The following is a 16046-nucleotide window of genomic DNA, read 5'->3' as shown; positions in this document are numbered from 1 at the left end:
GATGGGAAAAAGGCCTTGCTTTCACAAGAAAAAAAAAGAAGGTTTAATCAAACATTCTAGGGGATCAAATAAACTGAGAATGACCCTGTGAAGTAAATAAGATAGACACATATAGTATCTCCTTTTTAAACTGCCAGAGAAGCAAATACAAATTTTAGGTTGATGAATTTTCAGTCAACATATATTTAATATATAGTGGTTGTTCTTGTGTGATTTATGTGCCATAACGCAAGAGATGTAGATTCGGTGCCATAATGATGAGGCACATAAGATAGTTTTCCAATTCTAGAGCTAAAATAGGCACTGCTGAGATTCGAACTCAGGATCTCCTGTTTACTAGACAGGCGCTTTAACCAACTAAGCCACAGCACCACAACATACTGGCTCATGCCTTGTTTTACGTTTTCCAAATAATGGCAGATTGGACCTTTCTCTATCCAAGAGATACATCATTGGAGGATTAATTGACATCAATCCGACCTTGTTTTACGTTTTCCAAATGGTGGCAGATTGGACCTTTCTCTATCCAAGAGATACATCATTGGAGGATTAATTGACATCAATCCATCTTTATAGCAAATACATCTCAGTTGTCAACAAACATTCAAATATTGCCCGCAGCTATGAAGGTAATAAACTACATTTCCACACTGACCGTGGCAGTATCAGTTTTGAAGATTAACTTTGTCCCAGTGGCACAAGATTGGAACTTGACTGATTGATTAATTGATAGAGGATAACTATAGCTCTAAAAGATCCCCCTCCTTTCATACTCCACTCTATTCTCCTTTCCTCACTCAATTCCCTCAGTCATGATAATTTTACCAAAGTGAACTTTCTTTTCTGACCACTATCCATGTCTAGCATGGGTATACAAAGAATGCTAAATGCTGCCTCTGCAGGACACATTGTACTATAGGAAACCACCTTCTCCGCCTTGAGTTGTGCAGCTAATTCACCAAACTCTGCGTTCTGTGTTTGGGTCTGGGTTTTGGTTACTTTTATGGATGGCCATTGCCTTTCTTCCCCATGCCTCCGTCTTGTCCACAGCTGCCATCACAGGTCCCAGCATATTGAGAGAGAGTATTCAGGACTTTCAAATAATAGATTGAGAATGTGCTTGGAAATATTTAGAAAGGTTTTAAAAGAGAACTGTTACTTAATGGCCAAAATCAGATTAGCAGCTGAATAATTCTTGGAATCTTTGCTGGATATTAAAAAGATGGTTGCCAACGGGATGGCTTTCTCACTTGCTTCACGTAGAGCCTTATAGTTGTAATCCGGGGGCACAGATTATGCTTCCAAAGCACGTCTCTGTGCTATATGTCTCCTGGAAGAAGTCTTCTTTGGAAAACCCTTTGAGAAAGTTGATGGGAAAAAGGCCTTGCTTTCACAAGAAAAAAAAAGAAGGTTTAATCAAACATTCTAGGGGATCAAATAAACTGAGAATGACCCTGTGAAGTAAATAAGATAGACACATATAGTATCTCCTTTTTAAACTGCCAGAGAAGCAAATACAAATTTTAGGTTGATGAATTTTCAGTCAACATATATTTAATATATAGTGGTTGTTCTTGTGTGATTTATGTGCCATAACGCAAGAGATGTAGATTCGGTGCAATAATGATGAGGCACATAAGATAGTTTTCCAATTCTAGAGCTAAAATAGGCACTGCTGAGATTCGAACTCAGGATCTCCTGTTTACTAGACAGGCGCTTTAACCAACTAAGCCACAGCACCACAACATACTGGCTCATGCCTTGTTTTACGTTTTCCAAATAATGGCAGATTGGACCTTTCTCTATCCAAGAGATACATCATTGGAGGATTAATTGACATCAATCCATCCTTGTTTTACGTTTTCCAAATGGTGGCAGATTGGACCTTTCTCTATCCAAGAGATACATCATTGGAGGATTAATTGACATCAATCCATCTTTATAGCAAATACATCTCAGTTGTCAACAAACATTCAAATATTGCCCGCAGCTATGAAGGTAATAAACTACATTTCCACACTGACCGTGGCAGTATCAGTTTTGAAGATTAACTTTGTCCCAGTGGCACAAGATTGGAACTTGACTGATTGATTAATTGATAGAGGATAACTATAGCTCTAAAAGATCCCCCTCCTTTCATACTCCACTCTATTCTCCTTTCCTCACTCAATTCCCTCAGTCATGATAATTTTACCAAAGTGAACTTTCTTTTCTGACCACTATCCATGTCTAGCATGGGTATACAAAGAATGCTAAATGCTGCCTCTGCAGGACACATTGTACTATAGGAAACCACCTTCTCCGCCTTGAGTTGTGCAGCTAATTCACCAAACTCTGCGTTCTGTGTTTGGGTCTGGGTTTTGGTTACTTTTATGGATGGCCATTGCCTTTCTTCCCCATGCCTCCGTCTTGTCCACAGCTGCCATCACAGGTCCCAGCATATTGAGAGAGAGTATCCAGGACTTTCAAATAATAGATTGAGAATGTGCTTGGAAATATTTAGAAAGGTTTTAAAAGAGAACTGTTACTTAATGGCCAAAATCAGATTAGCAGCTGAATAATTCTTGGAATCTTTGCTGGATATTAAAAAGATGGTTGCCAACGGGATGGCTTTCTCACTTGCTTCACGTAGAGCCTTATAGTTGTAATCCGGGGGCACAGATTATGCTTCCAAAGCACTACTCTGTGCTATATGTCTCCTGGAAGAAGTCTTCTTTGGAAAACCCTTTGAGAAAGTTGATGGGAAAAAGGCCTTGCTTTCACAAGAAAAAAAAAGAAGGTTTAATCAAACATTCTAGGGGATCAAATAAACTGAGAATGACCCTGTGAAGTAAATAAGATAGACACATATAGTATCTCCTTTTTAAACTGCCAGAGAAGCAAATACAAATTTTAGGTTGATGAATTTTCAGTCAACATATATTTAATATATAGTGGTTGTTCTTGTGTGATTTATGTGCCATAACGCAAGAGATGTAGATTCGGTGCAATAATGATGAGGCACATAAGATAGTTTTCCAATTCTAGAGCTAAAATAGGCACTGCTGAGATTCGAACTCAGGATCTCCTGTTTACTAGACAGGCGCTTTAACCAACTAAGCCACAGCACCACAACATACTGGCTCATGCCTTGTTTTACGTTTTCCAAATAATGGCAGATTGGACCTTTCTCTATCCAAGAGATACATCATTGGAGGATTAATTGACATCAATCCATCCTTGTTTTACGTTTTCCAAATGGTGGCAGATTGGACCTTTCTCTATCCAAGAGATACATCATTGGAGGATTAATTGACATCAATCCATCTTTATAGCAAATACATCTCAGTTGTCAACAAACATTCAAATATTGCCCGCAGCTATGAAGGTAATAAACTACATTTCCACACTGACCGTGGCAGTATCAGTTTTGAAGATTAACTTTGTCCCAGTGGCACAAGATTGGAACTTGACTGATTGATTAATTGATAGAGGATAACTATAGCTCTAAAAGATCCCCCTCCTTTCATACTCCACTCTATTCTCCTTTCCTCACTCAATTCCCTCAGTCATGATAATTTTACCAAAGTGAACTTTCTTTTCTGACCACTATCCATGTCTAGCATGGGTATACAAAGAATGCTAAATGCTGCCTCTGCAGGACACATTGTACTATAGGAAACCACCTTCTCCGCCTTGAGTTGTGCAGCTAATTCACCAAACTCTGCGTTCTGTGTTTGGGTCTGGGTTTTGGTTACTTTTATGGATGGCCATTGCCTTTCTTCCCCATGCCTCCGTCTTGTCCACAGCTGCCATCACAGGTCCCAGCATATTGAGAGAGAGTATTCAGGACTTTCAAATAATAGATTGAGAATGTGCTTGGAAATATTTAGAAAGGTTTTAAAAGAGAACTGTTACTTAATGGCCAAAATCAGATTAGCAGCTGAATAATTCTTGGAATCTTTGCTGGATATTAAAAAGATGGTTGCCAACGGGATGGCTTTCTCACTTGCTTCACGTAGAGCCTTATAGTTGTAATCCGGGGGCACAGATTATGCTTCCAAAGCACGTCTCTGTGCTATATGTCTCCTGGAAGAAGTCTTCTTTGGAAAACCCTTTGAGAAAGTTGATGGGAAAAAGGCCTTGCTTTCACAAGAAAAAAAAAGAAGGTTTAATCAAACATTCTAGGGGATCAAATAAACTGAGAATGACCCTGTGAAGTAAATAAGATAGACACATATAGTATCTCCTTTTTAAACTGCCAGAGAAGCAAATACAAATTTTAGGTTGATGAATTTTCAGTCAACATATATTTAATATATAGTGGTTGTTCTTGTGTGATTTATGTGCCATAACGCAAGAGATGTAGATTCGGTGCAATAATGATGAGGCACATAAGATAGTTTTCCAATTCTAGAGCTAAAATAGGCACTGCTGAGATTCGAACTCAGGATCTCCTGTTTACTAGACAGGCGCTTTAACCAACTAAGCCACAGCACCACAACATGCTGGCTCATGCCTTGTTTTACGTTTTCCAAATTATGGCAGATTGGACCTTTCTCTATCCAAGAGATACATCATTGGAGGATTAATTGACATCAATCCATCCTTGTTTTACGTTTTCCAAATGGTGGCAGATTGGACCTTTCTCTATCCAAGAGATACATCATTGGAGGATTAATTGACATCAATCCATCTTTATAGCAAATACATCTCAGTTGTCAACAAACATTCAAATATTGCCCGCTGCTATGAAGGTAATGAACTACATTTCCACACTGGCCGTGGCAGTATCAGTTTTGAAGATTAACTTTGTCCCAGTGGCACAAGATTGGAACTTGACTGATTGATTAATTGATAGAGGATAACTATAGCTCTAAAAGATCCCCCTCCTTTCATACTCCACTCTATTCTCCTTTCCTCACTCAATTCCCTCAGTCATGATAATTTTACCAAAGTGAACTTTCTTTTCTGACCACTATCCATGTCTAGCATGGGTATACAAAGAATGCTAAATGCTGCCTCTGCAGGACACATTGTACTATAGGAAACCACCTTCTCCGCCTTGAGTTGTGCAGCTAATTCACCAAACTCTGCGTTCTGTGTTTGGGTCTGGGTTTTGGTTACTTTTATGGATGGCCATTGCCTTTCTTCCCCATGCCTCCGTCTTGTCCACAGCTGCCATCACAGGTCCCAGCATATTGAGAGAGAGTATTCAGGACTTTCAAATAATAGATTGAGAATGTGCTTGGAAATATTTAGAAAGGTTTTAAAAGAGAACTGTTACTTAATGGCCAAAATCAGATTAGCAGCTGAATAATTCTTGGAATCTTTGCTGGATATTAAAAAGATGGTTGCCAACGGGATGGCTTTCTCACTTGCTTCACGTAGAGCCTTATAGTTGTAATCCGGGGGCACAGATTATGCTTCCAAAGCACGTCTCTGTGCTATATGTCTCCTGGAAGAAGTCTTCTTTGGAAAACCCTTTGAGAAAGTTGATGGGAAAAAGGCCTTGCTTTCACAAGAAAAAAAAAGAAGGTTTAATCAAACATTCTAGGGGATCAAATAAACTGAGAATGACCCTGTGAAGTAAATAAGATAGACACATATAGTATCTCCTTTTTAAACTGCCAGACAAGCAAATACAAATTTTAGGTTGATGAATTTTCAGTCAACATATATTTAATATATAGTGGTTGTTCTTGTGTGATTTATGTGCCATAACGCAAGAGATGTAGATTCGGTGCAATAATGATGAGGCACATAAGATAGTTTTCCAATTCTAGAGCTAAAATAGGCACTGCTGAGATTCGAACTCAGGATCTCCTGTTTACTAGACAGGCGCTTTAACCAACTAAGCCACAGCACCACAACATACTGGCTCATGCCTTGTTTTACGTTTTCCAAATAATGGCAGATTGGACCTTTCTCTATCCAAGAGATACATCATTGGAGGATTAATTGACATCAATCCATCCTTGTTTTACGTTTTCCAAATGGTGGCAGATTGGACCTTTCTCTATCCAAGAGATACATCATTGGAGGATTAATTGACATCAATCCATCTTTATAGCAAATACATCTCAGTTGTCAACAAACATTCAAATATTGCCCGCAGCTATGAAGGTAATAAACTACATTTCCACACTGACCGTGGCAGTATCAGTTTTGAAGATTAACTTTGTCCCAGTGGCACAAGATTGGAACTTGACTGATTGATTAATTGATAGAGGATAACTATAGCTCTAAAAGATCCCCCTCCTTTCATACTCCACTCTATTCTCCTTTCCTCACTCAATTCCCTCAGTCATGATAATTTTACCAAAGTGAACTTTCTTTTCTGACCACTATCCATGTCTAGCATGGGTATACACAGAATGCTAAATGCTGCCTCTGCAGGACACATTGTACTATAGGAAACCACCTTCTCCACCTTGAGTTGTGCAGCTAATTCACCAAACTCTGCGTTCTGTGTTTGGGTCTGGGTTTTGGTTACTTTTATGGATGGCCATTGCCTTTCTTCCCCATGCCTCCGTCTTGTCCACAGCTGCCATCACAGGTCCCAGCATATTGAGAGAGAGTATTCAGGACTTTCAAATAATAGATTGAGAATGTGCTTGGAAATATTTAGAAAGGTTTTAAAAGAGAACTGTTACTTAATGGCCAAAATCAGATTAGCAGCTGAATAATTCTTGGAATCTTTGCTGGATATTAAAAAGATGGTTGCCAACGGGATGGCTTTCTCACTTGCTTCACGTAGAGCCTTATAGTTGTAATCCGGGGGCACAGATTATGCTTCCAAAGCACGTCTCTGTGCTATATGTCTCCTGGAAGAAGTCTTCTTTGGAAAACCCTTTGAGAAAGTTGATGGGAAAAAGGCCTTGCTTTCACAAGAAAAAAAAAGAAGGTTTAATCAAACATTCTAGGGGATCAAATAAACTGAGAATGACCCTGTGAAGTAAATAAGATAGACACATATAGTATCTCCTTTTTAAACTGCCAGAGAAGCAAATACAAATTTTAGGTTGATGAATTTTCAGTCAACATATATTTAATATATAGTGGTTGTTCTTGTGTGATTTATGTGCCATAACGCAAGAGATGTAGATTCGGTGCAATAATGATGAAGCACATAAGATAGTTTTCCAATTCTAGAGCTAAAATAGGCACTGCTGAGATTCGAACTCAGGATCTCCTGTTTACTAGACAGGCGCTTTAACCAACTAAGCCACAGCACCACAACATACTAGCTCATGCCTTGTTTTACGTTTTCCAAATAATGGCAGATTGGACCTTTCTCTATCCAAGAGATACATCATTGGAGGATTAATTGACATCAATCCATCCTTGTTTTACGTTTTCCAAATGGTGGCAGATTGGACCTTTCTCTATCCAAGAGATACATCATTGGAGGATTAATTGACATCAATCCATCTTTATAGCAAATACATCTCAGTTGTCAACAAACATTCAAATATTGCCCGCAGCTATGAAGGTAATAAACTACATTTCCACACTGACCGTGGCAGTATCAGTTTTGAAGATTAACTTTGTCCCAGTGGCACAAGATTGGAACTTGACTGATTGATTAATTGATAGAGGATAACTATAGCTCTAAAAGATCCCCCTCCTTTCATACTCCACTCTATTCTCCTTTCCTCACTCAATTCCCTCAGTCATGATAATTTTACCAAAGTGAACTTTCTTTTCTGACCACTATCCATGTCTAGCATGGGTATACAAAGAATGCTAAATGCTGCCTCTGCAGGACACATTGTACTATAGGAAACCACCTTCTCCGCCTTGAGTTGTGCAGCTAATTCACCAAACTCTGCGTTCTGTGTTTGGGTCTGGGTTTTGGTTACTTTTATGGATGGCCATTGCCTTTCTTCCCCATGCCTCCGTCTTGTCCACAGCTGCCATCACAGGTCCCAGCATATTGAGAGAGAGTATTCAGGACTTTCAAATAATAGATTGAGAATGTGCTTGGAAATATTTAGAAAGGTTTTAAAAGAGAACTGTTACTTAATGGCCAAAATCAGATTAGCAGCTGAATAATTCTTGGAATCTTTGCTGGATATTAAAAAGATGGTTGCCAACGGGATGGCTTTCTCACTTGCTTCACGTAGAGCCTTATAGTTGTAATCCGGGGGCACAGATTATGCTTCCAAAGCACGTCTCTGTGCTATATGTCTCCTGGAAGAAGTCTTCTTTGGAAAACCCTTTGAGAAAGTTGATGGGAAAAAGGCCTTGCTTTCACAAGAAAAAAAAAGAAGGTTTAATCAAACATTCTAGGGGATCAAATAAACTGAGAATGACCCTGTGAAGTAAATAAGATAGACACATATAGTATCTCCTTTTTAAACTGCCAGAGAAGCAAATACAAATTTTAGGTTGATGAATTTTCAGTCAACATATATTTAATATATAGTGGTTGTTCTTGTGTGATTTATGTGCCATAACGCAAGAGATGTAGATTCGGTGCAATAATGATGAGGCACATAAGATAGTTTTCCAATTCTAGAGCTAAAATAGGCACTGCTGAGATTCAAACTCAGGATCTCCTGTTTACTAGACAGGCGCTTTAACCAACTAAGCCACAGCACCACAACATACTGGCTCATGCCTTGTTTTACGTTTTCCAAATAATGGCAGATTGGACCTTTCTCTATCCAAGAGATACATCATTGGAGGATTAATTGACATCAATCCATCCTTGTTTTACGTTTTCCAAATGGTGGCAGATTGGACCTTTCTCTATCCAAGAGATACATCATTGGAGGATTAATTGACATCAATCCATCTTTATAGCAAATACATCTCAGTTGTCAACAAACATTCAAATATTGCCCGCAGCTATGAAGGTAATAAACTACATTTCCACACTGACCGTGGCAGTATCAGTTTTGAAGATTAACTTTGTCCCAGTGGCACAAGATTGGAACTTGACTGATTGATTAATTGATAGAGGATAACTATAGCTCTAAAAGATCCCCCTCCTTTCATACTCCACTCTATTCTCCTTTCCTCACTCAATTCCCTCAGTCATGATAATTTTACCAAAGTGAACTTTCTTTTCTGACCACTATCCATGTCTAGCATGGGTATACAAAGAATGCTAAATGCTGCCTCTGCAGGACAAATTGTACTATAGGAAACCACCTTCTCCGCCTTGAGTTGTGCAGCTAATTCACCAAACTCTGCGTTCTGTGTTTGGGTCTGCGTTTTGGTTACTTTTATGGATGGCCATTGCCTTTCTTCCCCATGCCTCCGTCTTGTCCACAGCTGCCATCACAGGTCCCAGCATATTGAGAGAGAGTATTCAGGACTTTCAAATAATAGATTGAGAATGTGCTTGGAAATATTTAGAAAGGTTTTAAAAGAGAACTGTTACTTAATGGCCAAAATCAGATTAGCAGCTGAATAATTCTTGGAATCTTTGCTGGATATTAAAAAGATGGTTGCCAACGGGATGGCTTTCTCACTTGCTTCACGTAGAGCCTTATAGTTGTAATCCGGGGGCACAGATTATGCTTCCAAAGCACGTCTCTGTGCTATATGTCTCCTGGAAGAAGTCTTCTTTGGAAAACCCTTTGAGAAAGTTGATGGGAAAAAGGCCTTGCTTTCACAAGAAAAAAAAAGAAGGTTTAATCAAACATTCTAGGGGATCAAATAAACTGAGAATGACCCTGTGAAGTAAATAAGATAGACACATATAGTATCTCCTTTTTAAACTGCCAGAGAAGCAAATACAAATTTTAGGTTGATGAATTTTCAGTCAACATATATTTAATATATAGTGGTTGTTCTTGTGTGATTTATGTGCCATAACGCAAGAGATGTAGATTCGGTGCAATAATGATGAGGCACATAAGATAGTTTTCCAATTCTAGAGCTAAAATAGGCACTGCTGAGATTCGAACTGAGGATCTCTTGTTTACTAGACAGGCGCTTTAACCAACTAAGCCACAGCACCACAACATACTGGCTCATGCCTTGTTTTACGTTTTCCAAATAATGGCAGATTGGACCTTTCTCTATCCAAGAGATACATCATTGGAGGATTAATTGACATCAATCCATCCTTGTTTTACATTTTCCAAATGGTGGCAGATTGGACCTTTCTCTATCCAAGAGATACATCATTGGAGGATTAATTGACATCAATCCATCTTTATAGCAAATACATCTCAGTTGTCAACAAACATTCAAATATTGCCCGCAGCTATGAAGGTAATAAACTACATTTCCACACTGACCGTGGCAGTATCAGTTTTGAAGATTAACTTTGTCCCAGTGGCACAAGATTGGAACTTGACTGATTGATTAATTGATAGAGGATAACTATAGCTCTAAAAGATCCCCCTCCTTTCATACTCCACTCTATTCTCCTTTCCTCACTCAATTCCCTCAGTCATGATAATTTTACCAAAGTGAACTTTCTTTTCTGACCACTATCCATGTCTAGCATGGGTATACAAAGAATGCTAAATGCTGCCTCTGCAGGACAAATTGTACTATAGGAAACCACCTTCTCCGCCTTGAGTTGTGCAGCTAATTCACCAAACTCTGCGTTCTGTGTTTGGGTCTGCGTTTTGGTTACTTTTATGGATGGCCATTGCCTTTCTTCCCCATGCCTCCGTCTTGTCCACAGCTGCCATCACAGGTCCCAGCATATTGAGAGAGAGTATTCAGGACTTTCAAATAATAGATTGAGAATGTGCTTGGAAATATTTAGAAAGGTTTTAAAAGAGAACTGTTACTTAATGGCCAAAATCAGATTAGCAGCTGAATAATTCTTGGAATCTTTGCTGGATATTAAAAAGATGGTTGCCAACGGGATGGCTTTCTCACTTGCTTCACGTAGAGCCTTATAGTTGTAATCCGGGGGCACAGATTATGCTTCCAAAGCACGTCTCTGTGCTATATGTCTCCTGGAAGAAGTCTTCTTTGGAAAACCCTTTGAGAAAGTTGATGGGAAAAAGGCCTTGCTTTCACAAGAAAAAAAAAGAAGGTTTAATCAAACATTCTAGGGGATCAAATAAACTGAGAATGACCCTGTGAAGTAAATAAGATAGACACATATAGTATCTCCTTTTTAAACTGCCAGAGAAGCAAATACAAATTTTAGGTTGATGAATTTTCAGTCAACATATATTTAATATATAGTGGTTGTTCTTGTGTGATTTATGTGCCATAACGCAAGAGATGTAGATTCGGTGCAATAATGATGAAGCACATAAGATAGTTTTCCAATTCTAGAGCTAAAATAGGCACTGCTGAGATTCGAACTCAGGATCTCCTGTTTACTAGACAGGCGCTTTAACCAACTAAGCCACAGCACCACAACATACTAGCTCATGCCTTGTTTTACGTTTTCCAAATAATGGCAGATTGGACCTTTCTCTATCCAAGAGATACATCATTGGAGGATTAATTGACATCAATCCATCCTTGTTTTACGTTTTCCAAATGGTGGCAGATTGGACCTTTCTCTATCCAAGAGATACATCATTGGAGGATTAATTGACATCAATCCATCTTTATAGCAAATACATCTCAGTTGTCAACAAACATTCAAATATTGCCCGCAGCTATGAAGGTAATAAACTACATTTCCACACTGACCGTGGCAGTATCAGTTTTGAAGATTAACTTTGTCCCAGTGGCACAAGATTGGAACTTGACTGATTGATTAATTGATAGAGGATAACTATAGCTCTAAAAGATCCCCCTCCTTTCATACTCCACTCTATTCTCCTTTCCTCACTCAATTCCCTCAGTCATGATAATTTTACCAAAGTGAACTTTCTTTTCTGACCACTATCCATGTCTAGCATGGGTATACAAAGAATGCTAAATGCTGCCTCTGCAGGACACATTGTACTATAGGAAACCACCTTCTCCGCCTTGAGTTGTGCAGCTAATTCACCAAACTCTGCGTTCTGTGTTTGGGTCTGGGTTTTGGTTACTTTTATGGATGGCCATTGCCTTTCTTCCCCATGCCTCCGTCTTGTCCACAGCTGCCATCACAGGTCCCAGCATATTGAGAGAGAGTATTCAGGACTTTCAAATAATAGATTGAGAATGTGCTTGGAAATATTTAGAAAGGTTTTAAAAGAGAACTGTTACTTAATGGCCAAAATCAGATTAGCAGCTGAATAATTCTTGGAATCTTTGCTGGATATTAAAAAGATGGTTGCCAACGGGATGGCTTTCTCACTTGCTTCACGTAGAGCCTTATAGTTGTAATCCGGGGGCACAGATTATGCTTCCAAAGCACGTCTCTGTGCTATATGTCTCCTGGAAGAAGTCTTCTTTGGAAAACCCTTTGAGAAAGTTGATGGGAAAAAGGCCTTGCTTTCACAAGAAAAAAAAAGAAGGTTTAATCAAACATTCTAGGGGATCAAATAAACTGAGAATGACCCTGTGAAGTAAATAAGATAGACACATATAGTATCTCCTTTTTAAACTGCCAGAGAAGCAAATACAAATTTTAGGTTGATGAATTTTCAGTCAACATATATTTAATATATAGTGGTTGTTCTTGTGTGATTTATGTGCCATAACGCAAGAGATGTAGATTCGGTGCAATAATGATGAGGCACATAAGATAGTTTTCCAATTCTAGAGCTAAAATAGGCACTGCTGAGATTCGAACTCAGGATCTCCTGTTTACTAGACAGGCGCTTTAACCAACTAAGCCACAGCACCACAACATACTGGCTCATGCCTTGTTTTACGTTTTCCAAATAATGGCAGATTGGACCTTTCTCTATCCAAGAGATACATCATTGGAGGATTAATTGACATCAATCCATCCTTGTTTTACGTTTTCCAAATGGTGGCAGATTGGACCTTTCTCTATCCAAGAGATACATCATTGGAGGATTAATTGACATCAATCCATCTTTATAGCAAATACATCTCAGTTGTCAACAAACATTCAAATATTGCCCGCAGCTATGAAGGTAATAAACTACATTTCCACACTGACCGTGGCAGTATCAGTTTTGAAGATTAACTTTGTCCCAGTGGCACAAGATTGGAACTTGACTGATTGATTAATTGATAGAGGATAACTATAGCTCTAAAAGATCCCCCTCCTTTCATACTCCACTCTATTCTCCTTTCCTCACTCAATTCCCTCAGTCATGATAATTTTACCAAAGTGAACTTTCTTTTCTGACCACTATCCATGTCTAGCATGGGTATACAAAGAATGCTAAATGCTGCCTCTGCAGGACAAATTGTACTATAGGAAACCACCTTCTCCGCCTTGAGTTGTGCAGCTAATTCACCAAACTCTGCGTTCTGTGTTTGGGTCTGCGTTTTGGTTACTTTTATGGATGGCCATTGCCTTTCTTCCCCATGCCTCCGTCTTGTCCACAGCTGCCATCACAGGTCCCAGCATATTGAGAGAGAGTATTCAGGACTTTCAAATAATAGATTGAGAATGTGCTTGGAAATATTTAGAAAGGTTTTAAAAGAGAACTGTTACTTAATGGCCAAAATCAGATTAGCAGCTGAATAATTCTTGGAATCTTTGCTGGATATTAAAAAGATGGTTGCCAACGGGATGGCTTTCTCACTTGCTTCACGTAGAGCCTTATAGTTGTAATCCGGGGGCACAGATTATGCTTCCAAAGCACGTCTCTGTGCTATATGTCTCCTGGAAGAAGTCTTCTTTGGAAAACCCTTTGAGAAAGTTGATGGGAAAAAGGCCTTGCTTTCACAAGAAAAAAAAAGAAGGTTTAATCAAACATTCTAGGGGATCAAATAAACTGAGAATGACCCTGTGAAGTAAATAAGATAGACACATATAGTATCTCCTTTTTAAACTGCCAGAGAAGCAAATACAAATTTTAGGTTGATGAATTTTCAGTCAACATATATTTAATATATAGTGGTTGTTCTTGTGTGATTTATGTGCCATAACGCAAGAGATGTAGATTCGGTGCAATAATGATGAGGCACATAAGATAGTTTTCCAATTCTAGAGCTAAAATAGGCACTGCTGAGATTCGAACTGAGGATCTCTTGTTTACTAGACAGGCGCTTTAACCAACTAAGCCACAGCACCACAACATACTGGCTCATGCCTTGTTTTACGTTTTCCAAATAATGGCAGATTGGACCTTTCTCTATCCAAGAGATACATCATTGGAGGATTAATTGACATCAATCCATCCTTGTTTTACATTTTCCAAATGGTGGCAGATTGGACCTTTCTCTATCCAAGAGATACATCATTGGAGGATTAATTGACATCAATCCATCTTTATAGCAAATACATCTCAGTTGTCAACAAACATTCAAATATTGCCCGCAGCTATGAAGGTAATAAACTACATTTCCACACTGACCGTGGCAGTATCAGTTTTGAAGATTAACTTTGTCCCAGTGGCACAAGATTGGAACTTGACTGATTGATTAATTGATAGAGGATAACTATAGCTCTAAAAGATCCCCCTCCTTTCATACTCCACTCTATTCTCCTTTCCTCACTCAATTCCCTCAGTCATGATAATTTTACCAAAGTGAACTTTCTTTTCTGACCACTATCCATGTCTAGCATGGGTATACAAAGAATGCTAAATGCTGCCTCTGCAGGACAAATTGTACTATAGGAAACCACCTTCTCCGCCTTGAGTTGTGCAGCTAATTCACCAAACTCTGCGTTCTGTGTTTGGGTCTGCGTTTTGGTTACTTTTATGGATGGCCATTGCCTTTCTTCCCCATGCCTCCGTCTTGTCCACAGCTGCCATCACAGGTCCCAGCATATTGAGAGAGAGTATTCAGGACTTTCAAATAATAGATTGAGAATGTGCTTGGAAATATTTAGAAAGGTTTTAAAAGAGAACTGTTACTTAATGGCCAAAATCAGATTAGCAGCTGAATAATTCTTGGAATCTTTGCTGGATATTAAAAAGATGGTTGCCAACGGGATGGCTTTCTCACTTGCTTCACGTAGAGCCTTATAGTTGTAATCCGGGGGCACAGATTATGCTTCCAAAGCACGTCTCTGTGCTATATGTCTCCTGGAAGAAGTCTTCTTTGGAAAACCCTTTGAGAAAGTTGATGGGAAAAAGGCCTTGCTTTCACAAGAAAAAAAAAGAAGGTTTAATCAAACATTCTAGGGGATCAAATAAACTGAGAATGACCCTGTGAAGTAAATAAGATAGACACATATAGTATCTCCTTTTTAAACTGCCAGAGAAGCAAATACAAATTTTAGGTTGATGAATTTTCAGTCAACATATATTTAATATATAGTGGTTGTTCTTGTGTGATTTATGTGCCATAACGCAAGAGATGTAGATTCGGTGCAATAATGATGAGGCACATAAGATAGTTTTCCAATTCTAGAGCTAAAATAGGCACTGCTGAGAATCGAACGCAGGATCTCCTGTTTACTAGACAGACGCTTTAACCAACTAAGCCACAGCACCACAACATACTGGCTCATGCCTTGTTTTACGTTTTCCAAATAATGGCAGATTGGACCTTTCTCTATCCAAGAGATACATCATTGGAGGATTAATTGACATCAATCCATCCTTGTTTTACGTTTTCCAAATGGTGGCAGATTGGACCTTTCTCTATCCAAGAGATACATCATTGGAGGATTAATTGACATCAATCCATCTTTATAGCAAATACATCTCAGTTGTCAACAAACATTCAAATATTGCCCGCAGCTATGAAGGTAATAAACTACATTTCCACACTGACCGTGGCAGTATCAGTTTTGAAGATTAACTTTGTCCCAGTGGCACAAGATTGGAACTTGACTGATTGATTAATTGATAGAGGATAACTATAGCTCTAAAAGATCCCCCTCCTTTCATACTCCACTCTATTCTCCTTTCCTCACTCAATTCCCTCAGTCATGATAATTTTACCAAAGTGAACTTTCTTTTCTGACCACTATCCATGTCTAGCATGGGTATACAAAGAATGCTAAATGCTGCCTCTGCAGGACAAATTGTACTATAGGAAACCACCTTCTCCGCCTTGAGTTGTGCAGCTAATTCACCAAACTCTGCGTTCTGTGTTTGGGTCTG

The 16046-nt window shown here is 38.9% G+C and overlaps 10 non-coding genes across 10 annotated transcripts; all 10 read right to left on the bottom strand.

Annotated features, from left to right (window-relative positions):
• Positions 1-298: 298 nt before the first annotated feature.
• TRNAT-AGU (transfer RNA threonine (anticodon AGU)) lies at positions 299-372 on the bottom strand. The gene has a single exon. It is a non-coding gene; the product is annotated as a tRNA-Thr (tRNA).
• Positions 373-1667: 1295 nt separating this feature from the next.
• TRNAT-AGU (transfer RNA threonine (anticodon AGU)) lies at positions 1668-1741 on the bottom strand. The gene has a single exon. It is a non-coding gene; the product is annotated as a tRNA-Thr (tRNA).
• A 1295-nt stretch (positions 1742-3036) lies between these two features.
• On the bottom strand, positions 3037-3110 carry TRNAT-AGU (transfer RNA threonine (anticodon AGU)). Its single transcript has one exon. It is a non-coding gene; the product is annotated as a tRNA-Thr (tRNA).
• A 1295-nt stretch (positions 3111-4405) lies between these two features.
• Positions 4406-4479, bottom strand: TRNAT-AGU (transfer RNA threonine (anticodon AGU)). Its single transcript has one exon. It is a non-coding gene; the product is annotated as a tRNA-Thr (tRNA).
• A 1295-nt stretch (positions 4480-5774) lies between these two features.
• TRNAT-AGU (transfer RNA threonine (anticodon AGU)) lies at positions 5775-5848 on the bottom strand. Its single transcript has one exon. It is a non-coding gene; the product is annotated as a tRNA-Thr (tRNA).
• Positions 5849-7143: 1295 nt separating this feature from the next.
• On the bottom strand, positions 7144-7217 carry TRNAT-AGU (transfer RNA threonine (anticodon AGU)). Its single transcript has one exon. It is a non-coding gene; the product is annotated as a tRNA-Thr (tRNA).
• Positions 7218-8512: 1295 nt separating this feature from the next.
• Positions 8513-8586, bottom strand: TRNAT-AGU (transfer RNA threonine (anticodon AGU)). Its single transcript has one exon. It is a non-coding gene; the product is annotated as a tRNA-Thr (tRNA).
• A 2664-nt stretch (positions 8587-11250) lies between these two features.
• On the bottom strand, positions 11251-11324 carry TRNAT-AGU (transfer RNA threonine (anticodon AGU)). The gene has a single exon. It is a non-coding gene; the product is annotated as a tRNA-Thr (tRNA).
• A 1295-nt stretch (positions 11325-12619) lies between these two features.
• Positions 12620-12693, bottom strand: TRNAT-AGU (transfer RNA threonine (anticodon AGU)). The gene has a single exon. It is a non-coding gene; the product is annotated as a tRNA-Thr (tRNA).
• A 2664-nt stretch (positions 12694-15357) lies between these two features.
• On the bottom strand, positions 15358-15431 carry TRNAT-AGU (transfer RNA threonine (anticodon AGU)). Its single transcript has one exon. It is a non-coding gene; the product is annotated as a tRNA-Thr (tRNA).
• Positions 15432-16046: the final 615 nt, after the last annotated feature.

This window comes from Pelobates fuscus, chromosome 3, assembly GCF_036172605.1.
Source record: "Pelobates fuscus isolate aPelFus1 chromosome 3, aPelFus1.pri, whole genome shotgun sequence".
Classification (NCBI taxonomy): Eukaryota; Metazoa; Chordata; class Amphibia; order Anura; family Pelobatidae; genus Pelobates; species Pelobates fuscus.
The sequence above is the reverse complement of the archived record's forward strand: the minus strand, read 5'-3'. Positions and strand labels throughout refer to the sequence as shown.